At 40.9% G+C, this 24023-nt stretch overlaps 1 protein-coding gene across 4 annotated transcripts in view; it reads right to left on the reverse strand.

Moving 5' to 3' along the window:
- Positions 1 to 24023, reverse strand: part of THRB (thyroid hormone receptor beta) — a 485968-nt gene that overhangs the window by 358018 nt on the left and 103927 nt on the right. For all 4 annotated transcript variants that reach the window (XM_056519991.1, XM_056519989.1, XM_056519980.1 and 1 more), the window contains exon 2: positions 19570 to 19652. The gene's annotated coding sequence lies outside the window, so the exon portion shown is untranslated. The remainder of the gene's footprint in view (positions 1 to 19569; positions 19653 to 24023) is intronic.

Raw genomic sequence — 24023 nt, forward strand, 5'->3', positions numbered from 1 at the left:
AGCATCGGATCTCACCACGAGAGGATTGAACTTTTGGTCCTCCCCAATTGCACCTCGGAAATTCTCCTTGGACTTCCCTGGCTTCAACTTCATTCCCCAACCCTGGATTGGTCCACTGGGGAGATCAAGAGTTGGGGGTCCTCTTGTTCCAAGAACTGTCTAAAACCGGTTCCCAGTAACCCTTGCCGTAACTCTGTGGTTCTTCCTGTATCTGGTCCCCCTAAGGTCATTAAGGACTCTGCCTGCCACAGGAAATGCCCCTCCCCCCCTCCCAGTTCCATCAGGCAAGCTTCTGTGTCCCCTCATGGCCCTCCTCCTGGTGTCACACTGCCCCGTGCCAGGTCCCGCCCTCTGCCCTCTCTCCCCATTCCTACTCCTGCGGTTCTGCCTGCCGTTGAGGAATCCCTCCATCCTTTCCCGGTGTCCTCATCCCAGGGGAGGCAGTTACCCGATAAAGAGAAGGGGAGACCTAAGGGGGGGGGTACTGTTACGCCTAGCGCTCCGGGTCCCCGCTCCTCCCCGGAGCGCTCACGGCGTCTCTTTCCCTGCAGCTCCCCGGTCAGTCCCGCTGACCGGGAGCGCTGCTCTCTCATGGCCGTTGGGGATGCGATTCGCACAGCGGGACGCGCCCGCTCGCGAATCGCATCCCAGGTCACTTACCCGTTCCCGTCTCCTGCGGTCATGTGCTGGCGCGCGCGGCTCCGCTCTCTAGGGCGCGCGCGCGCCAGCTCCCTGAGACTTAAAGGGCCAGTGCACCAATGATTGGTGCCTGGCCCAATTAGCTTAATTGGTTCCCACCTGTTCCCTGCTTATATCTAGTCCCCTCCCTTGCACTCCCTTGCCGGATCTTGTTGCCCTAGAGCCTAGTGAAAGCGTTATTGTGTGTTTAATAGTCTGTGTACCAGTACCTTTGCTATCTCCCCTGACTACGAACCTTGCCGCCTGCCCCCGACCTTCTGCTACGTCCGACCTTGCTACTGCCTACTCCTTTGTACCTCGCCTATCTTCAGTATCTTCAGCAGCCAGAGAGGTGAGCCGTTGCTAGTGGATACGACCTGGTCACTACCGCCGCAGCAAGACCATCCCGCTTTGCGGCGGGCTCTGGTGAAAACCTGTAGTGGCTTAGAACCGGTCCACTAGCGCGGTCCTCGCCATCCCTCTCTGGCACAGAGGATCCACTACCTGCCAGCCGGCATCGTGACATACACTGCTCAAAAAAATAAAGGGAACACTTAAAAAACACAATGTAACTCCAAGTCAATCACACTTCTGTGAAATCACACTGTCCACTCAGGAAGCAACACTGATTGACAATCAATTTCACATGAAGTTGTACAAATAGAACAGGCAACAGGTGGAAATTATAGGCAATGAGCAAGACACCCCCAATAAAGGAGGGGTACTGCAGGTGGTGACCACAGACCACTTCTCTGTTCCTATGCTTCCTGGCGGATGTTTTGGTCACTTTTGAATGCTGGCGGTTCTTTCACTCCAGTGGTTAGAATGAGATGGAGTCTACAACCCACACAAGTGGCTCAGGTAGTGCAGCTAATCCAGGAGGGCACATAAACACTTACTGTGGCAAGAATGTTTGCTGTGTCTGTCAGCGTAGTGTCCAGAAGATGGAGGCACTACTAGGAGACAGGCCAGTACACCAGGAGACGGGACCGTAGGAGGGCAACAACCCAGCATCAGGACCGCTACCTCCGCCTTTTAGCAAGGAGGAGCAGGAGGAGCACTGCCAGTGCCCTGCAAAATGACCTCCAGCAGGCCACAAATGTGCATGTGTCCAGTCAAGCGCTCAGAAACAGACTCCATGAGGGTGGTATGAGGGCCCGATGTCCACAGGTGGGGCTTGTGCTTGCTGCCCAACACCGTGCAGGATGTTTGGCATTTGCCAGAGAACACCAAGATTAGCAAATGCTGCCTGCAACATCCTCAAGCATGACCGGTTTGGCGGTGGGTCAGTAATGATGTGGGGTGGTATTTCTTTGCGGGGGCCGCACAGCCCTCCATGTGCTTGACAGAGGTAGCCTGACTGCGATTTGGTACCGAGATGAGATCCTCAGACCCCTTGTGAGACCATAGGCTAGTGCGGTTGGCCCTGGGTTCCTCCTAATGCAAGACAATGCTAGACCTCATGTGGCTGGAGTGTGTCAGCAGTTCCTGCAAGAGGAAGGCATTGATGCTATGGACTGGCCCACCCATTCCCCAGACCTAAATCCGATTGGGCACATCTGGGACATCATGTCTCACTCCAACCACCAATGCCATGTTGCACCACAGACTGTCCTGGAGTTGGCGGATACATTAGTCCAGCACATTAAACTATGTAAAGATGAAAGTATTTTATATGATTAGTTTATTCATTCAGATTTGGATGTGTTATCTTAGTGTTACCTTTATTTTTTTGAGCAGTGTATTTTTGTATACAAAAGAAAAAGCTTGTCAGCTCCCCACTTGTGTGTTGCTGCTTCAGCTGAGTGAATAAGTAAAGGAGATGCATTCAATTAAAAAAAACAATAATAAAAAAAAAAAAAAAATTAAAAAAAAAAAAACAACCCTTCTGTACAATTATGCACATACAGCCAGTATAATACAGGAGACAGCACAGCCTTGAGCATTAGTTCTTATTCACGAACCTGTGTAAACTATGTACAATGCTCTCTAAAAGAGCACACATCCCATCACATGATGTCACCTATCTGGTCATGGACTAATGGCTAAAATAAAAACAGGATAACGACTCTAAACCTGTCACACACATCAAAAATACAGATACATAAAATATACACAAATAGATATGGCATATTACAAAACTCATATAGCGATAAAATTTGTTTTATTACAATATTATTTTGCCAAGTTTAGGTGTGTGAGATGATAAGATAAAGGATATATTAAGCATGTTAAAATCAGATCATGTCTCAAGTTTAACCTCTTTGGTTCACAGTCTGCAGTATTGTGTTGCCAGGTACAGGTTTCCTGTAAAGGGCCAAAACGACCTTACCCTCTTTGTTACTGAAAGTCCAATAAAGAAGTTTCCTGACCCTGAGCTGTAAATCTCAAATTCATAAAGTATTCAGTTTTTGTACAAATTCATAAAATTCAAACTCTTTCCTTTCCAAATTATCAAAACATTGTGTACAAATAGTCCCATTCAATAGGTTTCTTTTTCCCTTCTATGTCTGTTGATAATCCACCACATCTGTCATATTTAGTTGGTGTTAAAACTTGCTCATTTTATGCAATTACTCCTTTAATTGTTAATCCAGAGATTTATAATCCTTATGTTGCTGACGCTGTTACATTAGAAATTCACCTTTTATTTTCTTGATGTCCCATGGAGTTGTTCCAACACCATCTTTTCCTCCTAAATAATTAGGTTCATAAGAATGACAGAACAATCTGATAACACTTTATACCATTTGGACTCAAATTAAGAGGAAGCTATATTAGTTGAGTCAGTTTTTTAGTTTAGTTAATTCATTTTTCAGGTCCAGCTCCATGGTATCATCTGTTTCTGTAGATATGTGGCTAGTGTTTTAGAGTCCCACCAACTCATTAAAAAACAGAGATTCCACCAGTTTCATTAAAACAAAAAAGCCAATGTGGAGTTGGATGAGCTAGTTCATCTGACTCCCTGTCAAACACTATTGCAGTCTTACTTTTCCATTCAGCATGATCGCTCACATCTTTTTCCGTTTCTGACTCGTGTTGCAACTCTCCTTGTTGCATGCTTTATCCCAGTCAATAAGAAAAGAAACAGCAGCCATGTTGGGAGCATGACCTATCACTTTAAATGTCCACACACTGTAGTATACAAAGAAATAACTTGTCAACTCCCCACTCTTCAGGTGCAAAATTAGGCCGCACGTGCTGAGGCCTGAACCATTAAAAGTAAACAAGATGAAGTCCAGCACTTAATTGTCCGTTAAAATTTACTTTTAACTTTATTAAAAATCGGCAGATAAAAATCAAAATATCAATGTGTCAGCCTTTTTTTTGGATTTTAGTTTTTGCGACCATACAACCAAAAGGGGTTAAACATGCAACATGGTATAATTTATTTTAAACCCTTAATGACTAAATTTTGCACCTACATACCTATAAGGGCTTGTTTTTTGTGTCACCAATTGTACTTTATAATGACATCACTTATTTTCAAACATAATCTGCGTTGAAAGAAAAAAAAATATTTGTGGGGTGAAATTAAACACCATTTTGTAATTTTGGGGGCTTCCGATTTTACGCAGTGCACTTTTTGGTAAAAATGACACCTTATCTTTATTCTGTAGGTCCATACGGTTACAAGGATACCCAATGTATGTAGGTTTTATTTTACTACTTAAAAAAATGATAACTACATGCACCAAAATTAGTATGTTTAAAATTGTCATCTTCTAACCCCTATAAATTTTTTTGTGCCATGGCCTGCAGTTTTTATCAGTATCATTTTTGTTTTGATGAGACTTTTTCTTATCACTTTTTTTTTATTTTTCTATGGTATATGAAGTTACCAAAAATGCACATTAATGCACATGCATTTTTTAACATGTACGCCATTGACTGTGCGGTTTAGCTAACCTCATGTTTTAATAGTTTGGACATTTACACACACGGCGGTACCACATATGATTATTTTTATTTTTTCTTACATTATTTCATTTAAAAAATGGGAAAAGGGAGGGTGATTCACACTATTATTAGGGAAGGGGTTAATTCACTTTTATAAACTTTTCTTTTTAAACCCTTTTTTTTAGCCCATAGGGGGCTATACTATGCTATCCTTTGATTGCATATACTGTTCAATGCTATGCCATAGCATAGCATTGATTAGTGTTATCGGGGCTCTGCTGCTCCAGCCTGCATGGCTGGCTGGGAGCATCAGACCACCGAGCAGATGAGGAGGAGGTGGGTAAAGGCCTTCCTGCAGTCTTCTCAGCTGCTTATGCTGCAAGCTCTGCTGAGCAGCCGGGATACATTTACTTTCGGTTTAGACACTGCGATAAGCTTTGATTACGGCTTCTAAAGGGTCAATGCCAGGGCATCGGCCTGATCAGTAGTGCCCGGCATTAACCCTGGGTCGTGACTGCTGATAGCAGTAAGGACCCACCGGGTTTGAAGCGTGGTCAGCTCATCAGCACGCTTCAAACCCTGGTAACGGGACCAGGGCTAACAGGTACACCCTGCGTCCTTAAGTACTAGGACACAAGGGTGTACTGTACGCTCTGTGTCCGTAAGAGGTTAACATACTAGATGCCCTGTATCTTATCTTCTCAAACACTTAAATTTGTCAATATACTCTTGTTATGAGGGTATTTTTTTTCTACAGAAGAGTATTGTAACATGATATATTATATATCTGTATTTTTCATGTGTGTGGCACATAAGGGTTAATATATAGTGTATTATTTTAGACAGGTTTAGAGTCTAGTTATCTTGTTTTTATTTTAGCCATTAGTCCATGACCAGGTAGGTTAGATCCTGATGGGATAGGAGCTATTTTAGACAGCATCGTGCATAGTTCAGACAGGTCTATGAATAAGAGTTAACACACATTACACGTCAGACATTGCTGTGTCCTGTGTGGATTTTAACTGACTACGGAGTGCTGGATTTCATTTTCTTTACTTACTAGAATATTTTTAGTGCCTTCAAGTCCTTAGGAGGATTTTTTACATGAGCTTGATAACAGGTTGCAATTGTGAGTTTATCCACTTGCTTTGATACTGAACACTTGACTACTTTTTGAGAACTGAGACCTTAAGGAAATATTACATTATGGAGAATAAGATAATATTTCCTTACGATTTCAGTTCTAAAAAAGTAGTCAAGAACACATCTACATACATCAGAATGAATGTTCCCGTTAAATTAGTTTTACCTTTCTGTGGTTGAATTAGCAAAGGAGAAAAGATCCAAAAACCTCTTATACACAGTAAACCTACAGACTACTTTATGAAGAAAGAAGGGATGGTGCTAGACAATAATTATTTTTTGTGAGATAGTAAGGTAGGAAGCCTTGGACAGGAAAGCCTTTAACTTGCCTAATCTTCTAACTGTGGTACCACCTATGACAAAGTTGTTTTGTAAGTCAGGAACTTGGAAATGACCTTAGATAGATAAAATGGAGAATCTATGAATACTGAAAGTACAAGATTATAGTCCTCAGAAGAGTGAAATAAAGGACAAAGATTTTCACCGACCAATGGTCAGCTAATTTTAAAATTAAGAAGGCACTAAACTTTATAGTGCTCATTTTGAGGCCCATTTCTAGACTGACACCTATGGAGATTTTAGGCTGGCAAGCAAAATCCCACTTATCTTTTCAAAAAATCAAGAAAATGTCTATGTTCTAAGACAGATCTTGGAAGTAATAATCAGAGTTGTTTAAATCCATGTTCTGGCGCCAAACAGGGAAAAAAGGAGGTGTGGCCACAAATACTGACAACTGACTGTATTTTTGCCAAACTACGGTAGACAAGAGTTGGCATACACCATGGCATATGCAACTGGATGAAGAGTAAAAACAGACATTTCCTGCACTGCTAATGCACCAACAATATGCAGCCATATAAAATGCTGGTCCCTTCACAGCTGAGACCAAAAGTCGAGTCCAGGGATGTCTTACTCATTCCAAAATTAAAAGGTGATATGCTTTAGAAAACTCCTGAAATATACAGGGTCATTTCAGACTTGTGTGTATTTCTTTGCTCACAGAAATCCAAATTATGTAGTTTTTTTTATGGTCTATGTGGTCCTGCACTAGCTTTAGCTCATACATATTTATACAATAACAGCACTAACACTAGATAAAGCCAACTTTAGCATGGCAAACATTTCTCAATGTGATTTGTGGCATATTATGGAAGTCCTTAACACCTTAAGGACCACGGATTTTTCATTTTTGCACTTTCATTTTTTCCTCCTCACCTTTTAAAAATAATAACCCTTTCAATTTTGCACCTAAAAATCCATATGATGGCTTATTTTTTGCACCACCAATTCTACTTTGCAGGGACATCAGTCATTTTACCCAAAAATCTACGGCGAAACGGGGAAAAAAATCATTGTGCGACGAAATTGAAGAAATAATGCCATTTTGTAACTTTTGGGGGCTTCTGTTTCTACGCAGTACATTTTTCGATAAAAATGACACCTTATCTTTATTCTGTAGGTCCATACAATTAAAATGATACCCTACTTATATAGGTTTGATTTTGTCGTACTTCTGGAAAAAATCATAACTACATGCAGGAAAATGTATACGTTTAAAATTGTCATCTTCTGACCCCAATAACTTTTTTATTTTTCTGCGTATGGGGTGGTACGAGGGCTAATCTTTTGCGATGTGTTTTTATCGGTACTATTTTTGTATTGATTGGACATTTTGATCGCTTTTTATTCATTTTTTCATGATATAAAAAGTGACCAAAAATTCGCTATTTTGGACTTTGGATTTTTTTTGCGCGTACTCCGTTGACCGTGCGGTTTAATTAATGATATATTTTTATAGTTCGGACATTTATGCACGCAGCGATACCACATAGGTTTATTTTTATTATGTTTATATATTATTTATATGGAATTTGGGAAAAGGGGGGTGATTTAAACTTTTAATAAGGAAGGGGTTAAAGGGGTATTCCAGGAAAAAACTTTTTTTTATATATCAACTGGCTCCAGAAAGTTAAACAGATCTGTAAATTACTTCTATTAAAAAATCTTAATCCTTTCAGTACTTATGAGCTTCTGAAGTAAAGGTTGTTCTTTTCTGTCTAAATCCTCTCTGATGACACCTGTCTCGGGAACCGCCCAGTTTAGAAGCAAATCCCCATAGCAAACCTCTTCTAAACTGGGCGTTTCCCGAGACTGGTGTCATCAGAGAGGACTTAGACAGAAAAGAACAACCTTAACTTCAGAAGCTCATAAGTACTGAAAGGATTAAGATTTTTTAGTACATAAATGTCTTTTTTTAGTAAATACTTGAATTCCACATTAAAGGGGTACTCCAGTGGAAAACAGATTTGTAAATTTGTAAACTACTTCTATTAAAAAATCTTAATCCTTCCAGTACTTATTAGCTGCTGAATACTACAGAGGAATGCTTTTCTTTTTGGAACACAGAGCTCTCTGCTGACATCACAAGCACAGTGCTCTCTGCTGACATCTCTCTCCATTTTAAGAATTGTCTAGAGTAGGAGAGAATCCCCATAGCAAACATATGCTGCTCTGGTCGGTTCCCACTTTAACGTTGTCAAAAAAATGGCTGTTGGCACACTACACCTTGTGTAAAGTGCGTTACATTATTAGCGTAGTGAATTTTGCAAAGAGTAGGGCAGTGTTTTCCAACCAGGATGCCTTCAACAGTTGGAGACATCCTGGTTGGGAAACATTGGAGCAGAAACATCTATCGTTGACAGTTGTTCCTACTTCCTTGCGTAGTTTCCATGGCACACTACACTATAAGTGTAGGGCATTATAGAAATCATGGCACAGAAACAGTAAATGAAAGATTGTTTGTTTATACATCCACAGTTTACTGATAATACTGTTGATTTCCCAGGCCACAGAATCAATCCCGGATATAACCAGTATGCTGGTACTAATGTGAGGTACTAATGCTTACTGTCACAGGGTTTTCAAGGCAGAAGCAGAAGTTACACCAAAATATAGCACACGTTCTATGCTGTGCACAACATTTTCACACACATCCTGCTTCTGCACAGAAAACCCCATTGCAGTATTTTCAGAGGATGCTGAAAACCCCCAACATGCCCAGACAGCTGTTTGGGCATGCTGGGATTTGTAGTTTTGGAACAGCTGGAGGGTCACAGTTTGGAGATCACTGTGCAGTGATCTCTAAACTGTGGACCTCTTGATTTTGCAAAACTACAACTCCTAGCATGTCCACGCAGCAGTTTGTTGTCTGGGCATGCTGGGATTTGTAGATTTGCAACATCTGGAGGGCCACAGTTTGGAGATAACTGTGCAGTGGTCTCTAAACTGTAGCCCTTCAGATGTTGCAAAACTGCAAATCCCAGCATGCCCAAACAGCAAACAGCTGTCTCAGCATGCTGGGAGTTGTAGTTGCGTACCTCCAACTGTTGCAAAACTACATCTCCCAGCATAATCTTCGGCGATCAGTACATGCTGGGAGTTGTAGTTTTCCAATAGCTGGAGGCACACTGGTTGAAATATTCTGAGTTAGGTAACATAACCTAACTGAAGGTTTTCCAACCAATGTGCCTCCAACTACAACTCCCAGCATTCACAGTCTGTCAGTACATGCTGGGAGTTGTAGTTTTGAAATAGCTGGAGGTTTACCCCCCCCCCCCCATGTGAATGTACAGGGTACATTCACACGAGCGGGTTTACAGTGAGTTCCCTGCTTCAAGTTTAAGCTGTAGAAAATGTTTTGCCGCAGCGCAAACTCCTAGCGGGACACTCACCGTAACCCGCCAGTACGAATGTACCCTAAAAACACTACACTACACTAACACAAAATAAAGGGTAAAATACTACATATACACCCCCCCCTTACACTGTCCCCCCCCAATAAAATTGAAAATCGTATCATATGGCAGTGTTTCCAAAACGGAGCCTCCAGCTGTTGCAAAAGCTCCCAGCATGCACGGTCTGTCAGTACATGCTGGGAGTTGTAGTTTTGAAACAGCTGGAGGGCCATAGTTTGGATATAACTGTGCAGTGGTCTTTAAACTGTAGCCCTTCAGATGTTGCAAAACTGCAAATCCCAATATGCCCAAACAGCAAACAGCTGTCTTTTCATGCTGGGAGTTGTAGTTGCGTACATCCAGCTGTTGAATAACTACATCTCCCAGCATGGCCCTCGGTGATCAGTACATGCTGGGAGTTGTCGTTTTTCAACAGCTGGAGGCACACTGGTTGGAATATACTGAGTTAGGAAACAGAACCTAACTGAAGGTTTTCCAACCAGTGTGTCTCCAGTTGTTGCAAAACTACAACTCCCAGCATGCACGGTCTGTCAGTACATGCTGGGAGTTGTAGTTTTGAAACAGCTGGAGGTTTGCCCCCCGCTATGTGAACGTACAGGGTGCATTCGCACAAGCGGGTTTACAGTGAGTTTCCTGCTTCAAGTTTGAGCTGCGGAAAAACTCCTAGCGGGAAGCTAGTGCGAGTGTACCCTAAAAACACTACACTACACTAACACATAATAAAGGGTAAAACACTATATATACACCCCCTTACACTGCCCCCCCCCCAATAAAAATGAAAAACTTATCGTACGGCAGCGTTTCCAAAATGGGGCTTCCAGTTGTTGCAGAACAACAACTCCCAGCATTTCCGGAAAGCCACTGACTGTCCAGGCATGCTGGGAGTTTAGCAACAGCTGGAGGCACCCTGTTTGGGAATCACTAGCATAGAATATCCCTATGTCCTCCCCTATGCAATCCCTAATTTAGTCCTCAAATGCGCATGGCGCTCTATCTCTTCGGAGCCCTGTCATATTTAGGGCCACATATGTGGTATTTCCATACTTGGGAGAAATTGCACTACAAATTTTGGGGGGCTTTTTCTCCTTTTATCCCTTATGAAAAGGAAAAGTTGGGGGCTACACCAAACTGTTAGTGTAAAAAAAAAAAAAATAAATTACACTAACATGCTTTTTATTTTCAAGAGGTAAAAGGAAAAAAAGACCCCCAAAATTTGTAACGCAATTTCTCCTGAGAAATACCCCATATGTGGGCATAAAATGCTCTGTGGGCACACAACAAGGCTCAGGAGTGAGAGCGCACTATGTACATTTAAGGCCTAAATTGGTGATTTGCACAGGGGTGGCTGATTTTACAGCGGTTCTGACATAAAATGCGTCACAAAATGCGGGCTCAAAATGAAACAAAAAAGCCTCCAGAGTACGAATATTCATGGTGCGGCATAGTATGTTTTTAATATTTTTTCATTTCTGAGGAGGGTGAATGGGATTGTTCGGGATGGTTGGAGTGCAGCTATTTATTGCCAGGCAGGCCAGTCAGGGTGTCACCCGATGCGGTACCCCCCCCCCCCCCCTCCCCTCCCTGTCACTCTCTAGCAACGCTACTGGTAATAAAGGGTAGATAAAGAACTTCAGCTATTAACATAAGGGAAAACTTTTCTGCTTTAAAAAATGCTTTTGTAAGCGGGTTTCCTGGGTTTTGCTTACGTGTGATTTAATTATCAAGGTCTTGCAACTATTTGATAAATATGTCGCATGTAAGCAAAAGTAAGTAAAAAAATATATAAAAGCCATATAATTGAAAATAATGAAATCTCCTTCATTGAGTTATATATATATATATATATATATATATATATATATATATATGTAGACAGTCCATATAAATCCGCAGCACACAGGTCCAATATGGTGAAAAAAAAAATATTTATTCCATCATGTGAATGTCATACAGCGACGTTTCTGCGGGCTCAGGAGAAACGTCGCTGTATGACATTCACATGATGGAATAAATATTTTCGTTTTTCACCATATTGGACCTGTGTGCTGCGGATTTATATGGACTTTCTTTGAATTGTGGACCCCTGACCAAGGTCTGGTTCTGCGTGCACCCTTACATATTGAGCTCCGGGAGTGCTGTTTCTCTTTGGATTACTATATATGTAGATAACCAAAGAATAAATTGGCCAGCACTATTGATCCAAACTATTAGGTGTATATAAGGTGCCTTGGATGTTTCAGACCTTGCATGCCTGCTGTACTGTTCACACAGAGGCATATTCACAGTGTAGGGTCCGTCCCAGAATGAGGTCACCTTACCGTGGTGGGACAGTCCACGCTATTTGGCGCCAAATTTGCAAGCTAAGTACCTCAATTTCATAGTTTCATATCTTCATTTATTGCATTACAGCTGTATAGCTTTTCATGTTCTATCTATATACTCATGTTTTATCTATATACTCATGTTTCATCTATATCGTTGTGCTAGCAGTGTGCTGCTGTATTCTCCTGTTGCTGTATATTTAGCCCAGCAGCCTGCACCTGCAAGCCAGGTTTTTACAATAGTTTGGATCAATAGTGCTGGCCAATTTATCCTTTGGTTGTATTACACATACGGGGGAGTGGCTACCTCCATGTTGGCTCCTGCACCCCACCCACCTCTATTAGGTGTATATAAGGTGCCTTGGATGTTTCAGACCTTGCATGCCTGCTGTACTGTTCACACAGAGGCATATTCACAGTGTAGGGTCCGTCCAAGAATGAGGTCACCTTACCGTGGTGGGACGGTCCACGCTATTTGGTGCCAAATTTGCAAGCTAAGTACCTCATAATTTCATAGTTTCATATCTTCATTTATTGCATTACAGCTGTATAGCTTTTCATGTTCTATCTATATACTCATGTTTTATTTATATACTCATGTTTCATCTATATCTTTGTGCTAGCAGTGTGCTGCTGTATTCTCCTGTTGCTGTATATTTAGCCCAGCAGCCTGCACCTGCAAGCCAGGTTTTTACAATAGTTTGGATCAATAGTGCTGGCCAATTTATCCTTTGGTTGTATTACACATACGGGGGAGTGGCTACCTCCATGTTGGCTCCTGCACCCCACCCACCTCTATTAGGTGTATATAAGGTGCCTTGGATGTTTCAGACCTTGCATGCCTGCTGTACTGTTCACACAGAGGCATATTCACAGTGTAGGGTCCATCCCAGAATGAGGTCACCTTACCGTGGTGGGACGGTCCACGCTATTTGGCGCCAAATTTGCAAGCTAAGTACCTTAAATTTCATAGTTTCATATCTTCATTTATTGCATTACAGCTGTATAGCTTTTCATGTTCTATCTATATACTCATGTTTTATCTATATACTCATGTTTCATCTATATCTTTGTGCTAGCAGTGTGCTGCTGTATTCTCCTGTTGCTGTATATTTAGCCCAGCAGCCTGCACCTGCAAGCCAGGTTTTTACAATAGTTTGGATCAATAGTGCTGGCCAATTTATCCTTTGGTTGTATTACACATACGGGGGAGTGGCTACCTCCATGTTGGCTCCTGCACCCAACCAACCTCTATTAGGTGTATATAAGGTGCCTTGGATGTTTCAGACCTTGCATGCCTGCTGTACTGTTCACACAGAGGCATATTCACAGTGTAGGGTCCGTCCCAGAATGAGGTCACCTTACCGTGGTGGGACGGTCCACGCTATTTGGTGCCAAATTTGCAAGCTAAGTACCTCATAATTTCATATCTTCATTTATTGCATTACAGCTGTATAGCTTTTCATGTTCTATCTATATACTCATGTTTTATCTATATACTCATGTTTCATCTATATCTTTGTGCTAGCAGTGTGCTGCTGTATTCTCCTGTTGCTGTATATTTGTAGATAGATAGTGTAAGGATTTCTCCATGGGGATAGCTCTGGGATAGTTCTTGACACCGCCACAGGACATGTTTCCACTTCAATCAGCAGGCAAACAACAGTACTTAATGCAAGTCTGGCCCCTCACCAGCTTTATTAGACAGGTAAATAAAAACATAAGACAGGAGCAAATAAAACCATAGATTGTCTAGTCACTAACTAAACAATCCAGCATGCCCTCACTATCAACTGGTGGGCTTTTCCCGGCCAGTTAAACTTATGCTTCCTGCAACCTTCTACTCTCTGTTCACACACAGCGTTTGCAATGTCTTGCTGTGTGTCTCGTCCACACTTCCCTGTTGGGGCCACTCACAGCTCAGGCTGTGTGTTCCTCACCAGGATCCCTGCCTCTCCCCACAGGCACGTTGCTGTCTTCTGGGGAGAGCCCCAACTAGATCCAGATCCAGCTCTGGTCCAGACATCACATCTCCTACACTCAGGACTCTGTCTATGACAGTAAGCTCAGCATCCAGCTCCACATGTACTCTCTTCAGTACTTCTGCATTATCCACAGACATCTCTGTAGCTTCTTTTCCAGTAACCTCTTACAGATGACCGCGCAATTCTAGCCCCACCTTGGGCTCATCTTCAGCTGGCGGATGGAACCTATGTTCCTGTACCTGATCAATTTCTGGTTTTACTGAAGATTCTGTTTTAGTTAGATACACACTTGTCACTTGAGTCTTTGTATCCTCTTAGAATTGACTCAAGGTCTTTTCTTCAGCTCTCCCAGCAGTCTGGCAGACCCTTATCTGACATATATCTAGTGACTGCTGACACTCCTCATCCTCAGCCTCTGCTTAGTAACTCTCAACTAGTGTGTAATGCAAGTGTTGTGAGCCTATCAGGTGTACCCGCTCTAGTTAACTGACCATCTTCTCCGAATTGCTAAAAAAATGTAAAATCTATCCCCAGTACTACATCATACTCCAAGGAGGGTTCTATTGCAACCTTGTGACTCACAGTACCATAGGGGGTAGAAAAATAGACCTTAACAGTTTTACAACCCCAAATAACTGCCTGTATAGACACTATGACAGGGTCCGGCTTCACCAGTCTTATTATACTCCAAGGCTCTAGCAAAGCTATCATCTTTTTACCACCTACTACCAGCTCACACAGGTTTTCTTTTGTCCTGTCAGAGTCGGCAGCAGTACACATTACTTCAGAACACATAGGCATGAATTTTTGACTAAAAACATTATCACACTGCATAGGTTCAAAATTTACAGGACAGTTCACACAGTCAAGTAGTGACACACCACCCATCATTAGCTCAGGAAACTTTGTGTGCGGTTTCTCTGGCACACTCTCCCCCTCCCACAACTGCCAGAAATATGGGAAGTCTCTGTCCAGCATAATCTCTATCTCAAGCTCGGCACACACCTCCATAACATGGCTCACTGTCCCATAATAGGTTTCAAAGTCAATTAGAACAATCATACCAGATTCTGGTCGAATCTTCACAAACGGTATTATGTCCTACATGACTGGATCCTGGTGACAGTCCAGTTCCACCTACAGCAGGATACCACCCACCATCAACTCACGGATCCTCACATCCATCTTTTTCTGGCCTCCTGACCAGAGGAAAATCAGGTGCAAGGTCCTCTTGCTGAGCTGCAGCCAATTTCATTAAGCTGCTCACCATAGCATCCTTCTTGGCGACAACCGGCTGCTGTCCACGTCAGTTGCTCCTAGCAACGGCATTTTGATGTTGACCCATCTTTACAAAACAAACAACACGGCTTACTGCTGTTGCGTTGCGCAGGTGGCCCATCCACCTGTCTCCTCACAAGAGAGAGCGCTCACTCGCTTGATGCGATCCATTGCCCCTAGCAATGCTTTCACCACAGGCTCAGTCCTGCTCTTGTACTCCACAGCTGGGCTTGTCCCACTTGCAACATGCACGGTTAGTTGCTCCTGGCAACAACTTCACTGTAACTCGACCATTGGTTGCTCTTAGCAACAAGCTGCCCGCATCCTCCACCAATTGTAGGGATTTCTCCCTGAGGATAGCTCTGGGATCGTCCTTGACACCGCCACAGGACCAGTTTCCACTTTAATCAGCAGACAAACAACAGTACTTTATGCAAGTCCGGCAAAGTCCAGCTTTATTAGACAGGTTGCAGAATAAGTAAATCATAAGACAGGAGCAAACAAAACCCTAGACCATCTAGTCACTAACTAAACAATCCAGCATGCCTTGACTATCAACTGGTGGGCTTTTCCCGGCCAGTTAAACTTATGCCTCCTGCAACCTTCTACTCACTATTCACACACAGCATTTGCAACGTCTTGCTGTGTGTCTCATCCACACTTCACTGTTATGGCCACTGACAGCTCAGGGTTGTGTGTTCCTCACAAGGACCCCTGCCCCCCACAGCCACCTTGCTGTCTTCTGGGGAGAGCCCCAACTATTCTGTCTGACTTCCTTTTAAACACACTTCCCCTTTCTGCTACCTCATTAATTAGGCCACAGGTGGGTTAGCTAGGGAAATACACCCTTTCCTTGCCACAAGTCACAATAGATTTTGTTAAACTATTATTTGTCGCTATTTGTCCCCCATGATATAGATAAAGGCAGTTGGAAACAACCGGACTATAACTGTATTTTTTATTTATTATTTTTCTCACTGTGACTGCAGCATCCATAAGATCCTTAAGTACAAGTCAATGCCACCCCCTATGGTAATATTAGTTATCGGCAAAGCTGATCTGAATCTAGTAAAAGCCATGCAGTTCTGCAATGCTGGTAGTCACCCAGCATACACATGAATGCATTGCTCATTAATAACGCTATGTAAGCAATGCTCGATTGGAGGAACTATATGTGATACATTTACAATGGTGCAGGTTAAAAATCTAGGACCAGTATCATATTTATGGTGCATGGTGCACAGATTCAAACAGGAGGTGCATGTTATCGAACAACTGGACCTAGTATTTTAACAGTCCTTAGGAAAGAAAGTAATACAGTGGCCATGATTAGTAATAGAGGGTGTGCTGCCTTTACTCTGACAGAAGGCAGACTATAGATTAGATGAATATACATGTATTTTATTACAATACAATATAAGATGATAATTTAATGTTAAGTAGGCATAAAAGGTTTCTTATATTCAAGGTCAATATGATATGTAATTAAAAACAAAACCAGTAGGTGAAAAGGTAAAAAGTCAATATTTCATTCATAAACACATTTTATAATATTCATGTTCCAATTAGCTGAAAGCAGAACGTTTTTGCAAACTATATCAACAAAATATCTAATGTCTAATATTGAAAACATATATAAAATCTAAAAGGTGAGAATTTGACAAGTGACATCCTTATGAGCATAGCTTTACAGGGAGGTTGAGGTAGCCATCACACCCAAATCATGGTAATTGAGGAGGCCTTAATCCCCCTCTAAAACATAAACAGACACCAATATTATAATTTCCACTTTGTGTATTGGGGACTTAGAGCATTATACCTATACTCTGTACATTTATTTTGAAAATACTTGAAACTTTTTTTCTGATATTAGCCCTGTAACCCCTTAAGGACCAAGCCCATTTTCATCTTAAGGACCAGAGCATTTTTTTTTTTATCTGACCACTGTCACTTTAAGCATTATTACCTCTGGCATGCTTTTTACTTAGGAATTTGATTGAATTCAAAAATTTCATGAAAAAATTGAAAATATAGCATTTTTCTAACTTTGAAGCTCTCTGCTTATAAGGGAAATAGACATACCAAATAAATTATATATTGATTCACATATACAATATGTCTACTTTATGTTGGCATAATAAAGTTGACATGTTTTTACTTTTGGAAGACATCAGAGGGCTTCAAAGTTCAGCAGCAATTTTCAAATTTTTCACAACATTTTCAAAATCAGAATTTTTCAGGGACCATTTTAGTTTTGAACTGGATTTGGGGGGGGGGGGGGTCTTCATATTAGAAATACCCCATGAATGACCACAATATAAAAACTGCAATCCTCAAAGTATACAAAAGTATATTCAGAAAGTTTGTTAAGCCTTTAGGTGTTTCACAGGAATAGCAGCAAAGTGAAGAAGAAAATTCTAAATCTCAATTTTTTACACTAACATGTTCTCGTAGACCCAGTTTTTGAATTTTTACAAGGGGTAAGAGGAGAAAAAGCCCCCCCAAAACGTGTAACCCAATTTCTCTCAAGTAAGGAAATAACTCATATATTCATCTAGCATTTACACCCCACTGGCGTTTGACAGATCTTTGAAACAGTGGCCTGTGCAAATGAAAAATTACATTTTTTTTTTATCATGGACCACTGTTCAAAAAATCTGTCAGACACCTGTGGGGTGTAAATGCTCACTGCACCCCTTGTTACATTACTTGAGGGGCGTAGTTTCAAAAATGGGGTCACATGTGGGGTTCACTGTTCTGGCACCATGGGGGCTTTGTAAATGCACATGGCCTTCAATCCAGACACATTCTCTCTCCAAAAGCCCAATGGCGCTCCTTCTCTTCTGAGCCCTGTAGTGTGCCTGCAAAGCACTTTACGTCCACATATGGGGTATTTTTATACTCGGGAGAAAAGGTGTTACAAATGATGTTGTTTTTTTTCCCTATTACCCCTTGTGAAAAATTTGTGATGGCACCAGCATTTTAGTGAAATTTTTTTTTTCATTTTCACGTCCAACTTTAACGAAAATTCTTCAAACACCTGTTGGGTGTTAGTGCTCACTATACCCCTTGTTACATTCTGTGAGGGGTTTCGTTTCCAAAATGGGATCCAAAATCACATGTGGGTGTTTTTTTTTTGCGTTTATGTCAGAACCGCTGTAACGATCAGCTACCCCTGTGAAAATCAGCTCAAATATACATGGCGCTCTCACTCCTGAGCCTTGTTGTGCGCCCGCAGAGCATTTTACATCCACATATGGGGTATTTCCTAACTCAGAAGTGTTACTAATTTTGTTTTTCTTTTTTTCCTTTTACCTCTTGCGAAAATGAAAAGTATGGGGCAACCCCAGCATGTTAGTGTAAAAAATTTTTTTTTTTTACAATAACATGCTGGAGTAGACCCCAACTTTACCTTTTCATAAGGGGTAAAAGGAGAAAAAGACCCCAAAATTTGTTAGGCAATTTCTCCCGAGTAAGGAAATACCCCATATGTGGCCCTAAACTGTTGTCTTGAAATACGACAGGGCTCCAAATTGGGAGAGCGCCATGCGCATTTGAGGCCTAAATTAAGGATTTACATAGGGACAGATCCGGATTACTTTTATTTTGTGTAGATGTAGGTAGTGTAGTGTTTTTAGGGTACATTCACACAGGCGGGGGTTCACAGCGAGTTCTCCGGTAGGAGTTTAAGCTGCAGCTGAAAATTTGTTGAATCTCAAACTTGCAGCGATAAACTCACTGTAAACCCCCGCCCATGTACATTCACATGAGAGGGGGGGGGGAGCAAATCTCCAGCTGTGCCCTTTGGCTGTCCGTGCATGCTGAGGGTTGTAGTTATGCAACAGCTGGGGGCACTCTGGTTGCAAAACACTGAGAGTTTGTTACTTAACTCAGTGTTTCGCAACCAGTGTGCCTCCAGCTTTTGCAAAACTACAACTCCCAGCAAACCCGCTTAAGGATTCAGGATGTACAGGTACGCCCTTGGTCCTTAAGTACTAGGATGCCAGGGAGTACCTATATGCCCTTCATCTTAACAGGTTAAGTAAAAAATATGTCACAGTTCAAGTGCCTGTGTTTGTACTACAAGCAAACAGCTTAGCTATGGTTTTGCTCCTTGAATGCAGAGAATGAGATATAGTTGTAGACCATGGAGGGGGCTCCCATGGCCAGCAATATGAGAACTAAAATCACCATTTCCCCAGTTTGAAGGATTAAAGCTGTACTCCGGTGGAATTATTTTTTTTTTTTTTCAAATCAACTAATACCAAACAGATTTCTAAAATTCTTCTATTAAAAAATCTTAACCCTCCCAGTACTTATCAGCTGCTGTATGCTCTAGAGGAAGTTGTGAGGTTCGTGTCCGTGTAGGAAACTGTCCAGAGTAGGAGCAGAGCAAATCTCTTCTGCACTGGACAGTTCCTGACACAGTCAGAGGTGTCAGCAGAGAGCACTGAGGTCAGACAATTTTTAGAGATTTATATAGCATGCACTTTACTTTAATAAACTTACTAGGCATTCATGACCATAATCCCCACAAATATGCGAGTTTCAGTGGTACTTTGCTGAAGGAACTGCTAAATGCCTCATGGATTCTAAAATGGAAGAGCAAGATACAGAATTTTAGATACATTTTTGAATACTATGAGAAATACACATTTATACAAGTTTATTGTCAACTAGAGTCTCTACCATTATACATAATACATAGAGGAGCCACATATATATGATTATATATACTAACAAAAAACATTTGTGCATTTTAGGAATAATTTCTAGAATAAACTGTTAAAATGTATTGGGGAAAAAAAATTCTTTGACTCAACAATGCAGTATTGTACCTTATTTTATTGCATTTTTTTGTGTATCTGAATGTGGTCACATTCATCCCATTACTACAGTATATTCCTATACTTTAACTAAGAAGCAGAATTGCTTTTCTGTTAGTTCAATGGGGAATCTGCCAAGCACCACCGATGGCTAAAATTAAAGGGTTATCCAGGATTAGAGAACATAGCTGCTTTCTTCAAAAAAAAAAACAGCACCACGCCTGTCCACAGGTTGTGTGTTATATTCAAACCAGGCTCAATGTACTTGAATGGAACTGAGCAGTTTTTTTTAAGTATGCAGCTATGCTAATCCTGAACAACTCCTTTAAGGGGCAAAAGCATATGGCTAAGCATGTCTAATATTGAGAAGTTTTGAATGGTGGTTATCTATGAGCCTATCTTCAGTGAGCTCTTCTCTCTTCAATAAAGCAAATAGACCTCCACTGATAAAACTTCTGGCATGTGTCTATGTCAAATGTTTCTAAAAGTACACTGACTGGGCAATGCTAGCCTTTCCTCCTCCTCATCATCATCATTATTACTATCATTATTATATTTATTATTACTTGAGTACCTGCTGTTGCCCAATCTTCCTACCTAAACTTTGTGGGAGAAAAAAAGCAACAATGATGCTCTCATCCTCCTATTTTGTCCTCATATCCTGTCCTTATCTCTCGTACCTCAAACTAAATATTCTCTGCACCTGCCGGCTGGACAGTTGGCAGAATGTTTAAAAGTTTTAGGCACTCTCTGCAGCCTAAGAGTAATATAATCAGAAGTACCGGAAGTCCAATAGACTTGAATGGGATTTCAGACATAAACCCAACCTTCACATAATGGGATGGGTAAGGGTTGATTTAACAATACTATATTTTTTGTTGACATATAAGTAACGTGTACCAAGAATAATCGAAATATCTCTAAACATTTGAAAGGTATCCTTGAACATACATACATAGGTATGTTAAATTTCATTTATATAGAACTTGAGTTTTGTTTTGTTTTATATAAACTGTTTTATGTAATAAACTGTTACCACACATTTGAAAACAAATTTACGGACTCAGTGCTTGCCTCAGACATGCCCCTTCCTCAACAAAGGATTTCAGAATAACAACAGAACAGATGGATTTGTAGACACGTAAAAATACATGTAAAGCATTAGCATGACCACTAGTGAGTAACATACATAAACATTATTTTTTTTCAGATATATGACAAGTACGCTTTAAACACTTTAATACACTTAAACACTTCTGAGAGATATTAAAAATCCAGTTAACTAAATCAAGTAGTTCCCAAAAGCAGAAGACTACAGCTTGGATATCTATTTCTACAATACTGTGGATCAGAGTTCTTTACCTATCTTCATTCTATTAGCTAGACATTTTTTTTAAAAATCTTTCTAAAGTGAGTAATAATGAACAAGCTACCTATATTCCCAAACTGGCACCAATCCTATTTGCATATGGGTCCATATCAAATGAGGCCACAGAGAAAGTTCCATTAAATTACAGAATGCTGCATTTTCCATGAATAGCAGTGCTGAAACTGGAGGGAATTGTAGGTATTTTAATAGGCAACCTCAAGTGTCTTATAAAAGACACAGGTTTTACAAATCACGCACACCGTGACTTCTATTTGTCATCCATGCAATATAAACAGCACATATTTCACTAGGAAGGGAAAATGTTTACCATGTAGATTTTATATCACTGTTTGTGTCGGTTAAGGATTGTGCAAGTTGTGACCTGACTGTTTAATCTACACACCAAATGTGAAAAACAGATGTATTTAAATAGCTCATGATAAAGAATGGCAATAAACTTGTTGATACTGTAAGAAAAAAAAAAAAAAGGCGTATAAAATGTGCCCTAAGAAAAAGTTCACATTACAGTATGTGGCAATATATTTGGAATGTGTCTGCAAAAGTACATAGGAAAGACTGGCTATCACCTTTCCCTGTCACCGATACTCTGACTGAGAAGCAGGGAGTGGCACTGTCTATGAAATAATGTAGAAAGTATGTCATCTTCTACACAGTGCACAATGGTATTTTTGTTAAAGTGAATGTCCATCTTGTTTTTAGCAATGTTAAGATGATGATCTGGAAAAATCACAACAAGAGCGGATGCTTATGAGATGCTACATGGCTGGAGAGGGTTAATAAATTATTGTTTTATCCTCGGTCTGTCATAGTTTTTTTTTTTTTAGATAACGGACAATTTGTTTGGAGAACCTGCTGCTCTAAATATTACTAGCCATACCCCTCCTTCTGTAGACCGTCATACCACCTACTGTGGTTGGGTGTAGACCGCTCCCGTAATTAAATTACTGGAAGGAGCACATCAGTGTTGTGTCCAGGGCACACCTTCAAAAGGTGAGCAGTCATTATATAGTGCCTCTATTTGTTTTTTTTCTTTAGGTTTGGATTGTCTTGTTTTTAGGTCCAATATTCTTAGTTGTTTAATTTATTAATATTTTTATAGCGTGAGAAGAGTATTTTTATGGCAATAGGAGCATCATTTTCTCATGGATCGCTCTTCAAAAACCCTGCTCTGTACTGATGAAACCCTGCTCTAGCCTGAAAAAAGCTGTCTGCAGATCAGTATACTTTCCTTCTGGAGAGATCTCTGGCTTGGTATATTCCCAGTCAGTTTCTATGTTTCTGAGTAGGAGTGAAACACTGACTTTTAAGGTAAAGCAACCTAAAGGTGGTGTAAAAGCTGCTTTACATTTTCTCTCTTCCCAGAATTCCCTGTGGAACATCAATGGCCTATAAGTCTCCCCCTATCTTAATGACACTCTCCTTAAAGTGGTACTCCACTGGCCAGCGTTCTAGCTGCGTTCGGAACATTTAGCTCCGACTGCTGTGTGTGTGCTCCTGATGTCAGGCCATGCCCTTATTGCAAGTCTATGGGAGGGGAGAGTGGCGGCCATCATGCTCCCTCCCATAGACTTGCATTCCGGGGGCATGCCCTGACGTCACGAGGGGGCATGGCCGACCCCCCGCAGCGCACGCACAGCATTCAGAACTAAATGTTCCAAACGCAGCCGGAACGCTGGCCAGTGGAGTACCCCTTTAAGGAGAAACATTACCCTTTAAGTGCAAATTCACTGTACATATTAATTGGTACGATTAAGTCTGTGGCCACCAATAGGACAATCCATTAAAGTGGACCTGTCAGCAGGTGTTTAGAGTATAAAAAAAGAACATGGGACTATAAGGTTTTTATATTTGAATCTGTACATACCTTTCAATAGTTATTTGACCCATCCGGCACTGAGATATTAAGAGTTTAAAAATATATGCAAATTCGGCTTTGGAGACCACTAGGAATTTTTTTTGTTTTGTTTTTGCCATCCACTTTGTGGGATCATTAACGTTGTATTTTAATAGTTTAGACATTTCTGCAGGGCAATACCTAATATGTTTACTTGTTTTGGAGTAAAAAAAAAATAGTTTAAAACAGGGAAAGGTAAGTGGTTGAATTTATTATTTTTTTTAAACTTCCCCTAGGGAACTTGCAAATCCAATCATAAGACTTCTGCTTATACTGATCAATGCAACACTATTACTTTTTAGGGAATTATATATACATAAGGAAGGGTAACGAGGGAGCTAGAAAAGTGCACAGCCTAAAATGTTTGTCCTGTTTGTCCTTCTTAAATGAGTTGTGGCTGGAAGAAATCGTACTGGCAGTCTGGAATGAACGGATATGCAAAAGCGAAGGTAACTGACTCCAATCAAAGAAGACAACAGCTTTGAGTCACTGGATGTAACTGCACTGTAATCACTTATACAGTCTAAAGAGCCTGTGTAGAGATGGCATCTACAACTGTATGGGGAAAAATTGGTCTGTGTATAGCCTTTTCTTTTTCACTTAATAACAGTATGTGATAATCTGTGGTCATCTTGTGGCAGAATTATATATATATATATTGTTTTTTAAACTCCCCAACACACCCATCCCATCCTTAAAGGGATATTCCGGTGGAAAACAATTTTTTCTTTAAATCAACTTGTGCCATAAAGTTAAACAGATTTGTAAATTACTTCTATTAAAAAAACTTATCAGCTGCTGAATACTACAGAGAAAATTATTTTCTTTTTGGAACACAGAGCTCTCTGCTGAC

The sequence above is a fragment of the Hyla sarda genome, chromosome 5 (genome assembly GCF_029499605.1).
Source record: "Hyla sarda isolate aHylSar1 chromosome 5, aHylSar1.hap1, whole genome shotgun sequence".
In the NCBI taxonomy this organism is placed as follows: domain Eukaryota; kingdom Metazoa; phylum Chordata; class Amphibia; order Anura; family Hylidae; genus Hyla; species Hyla sarda.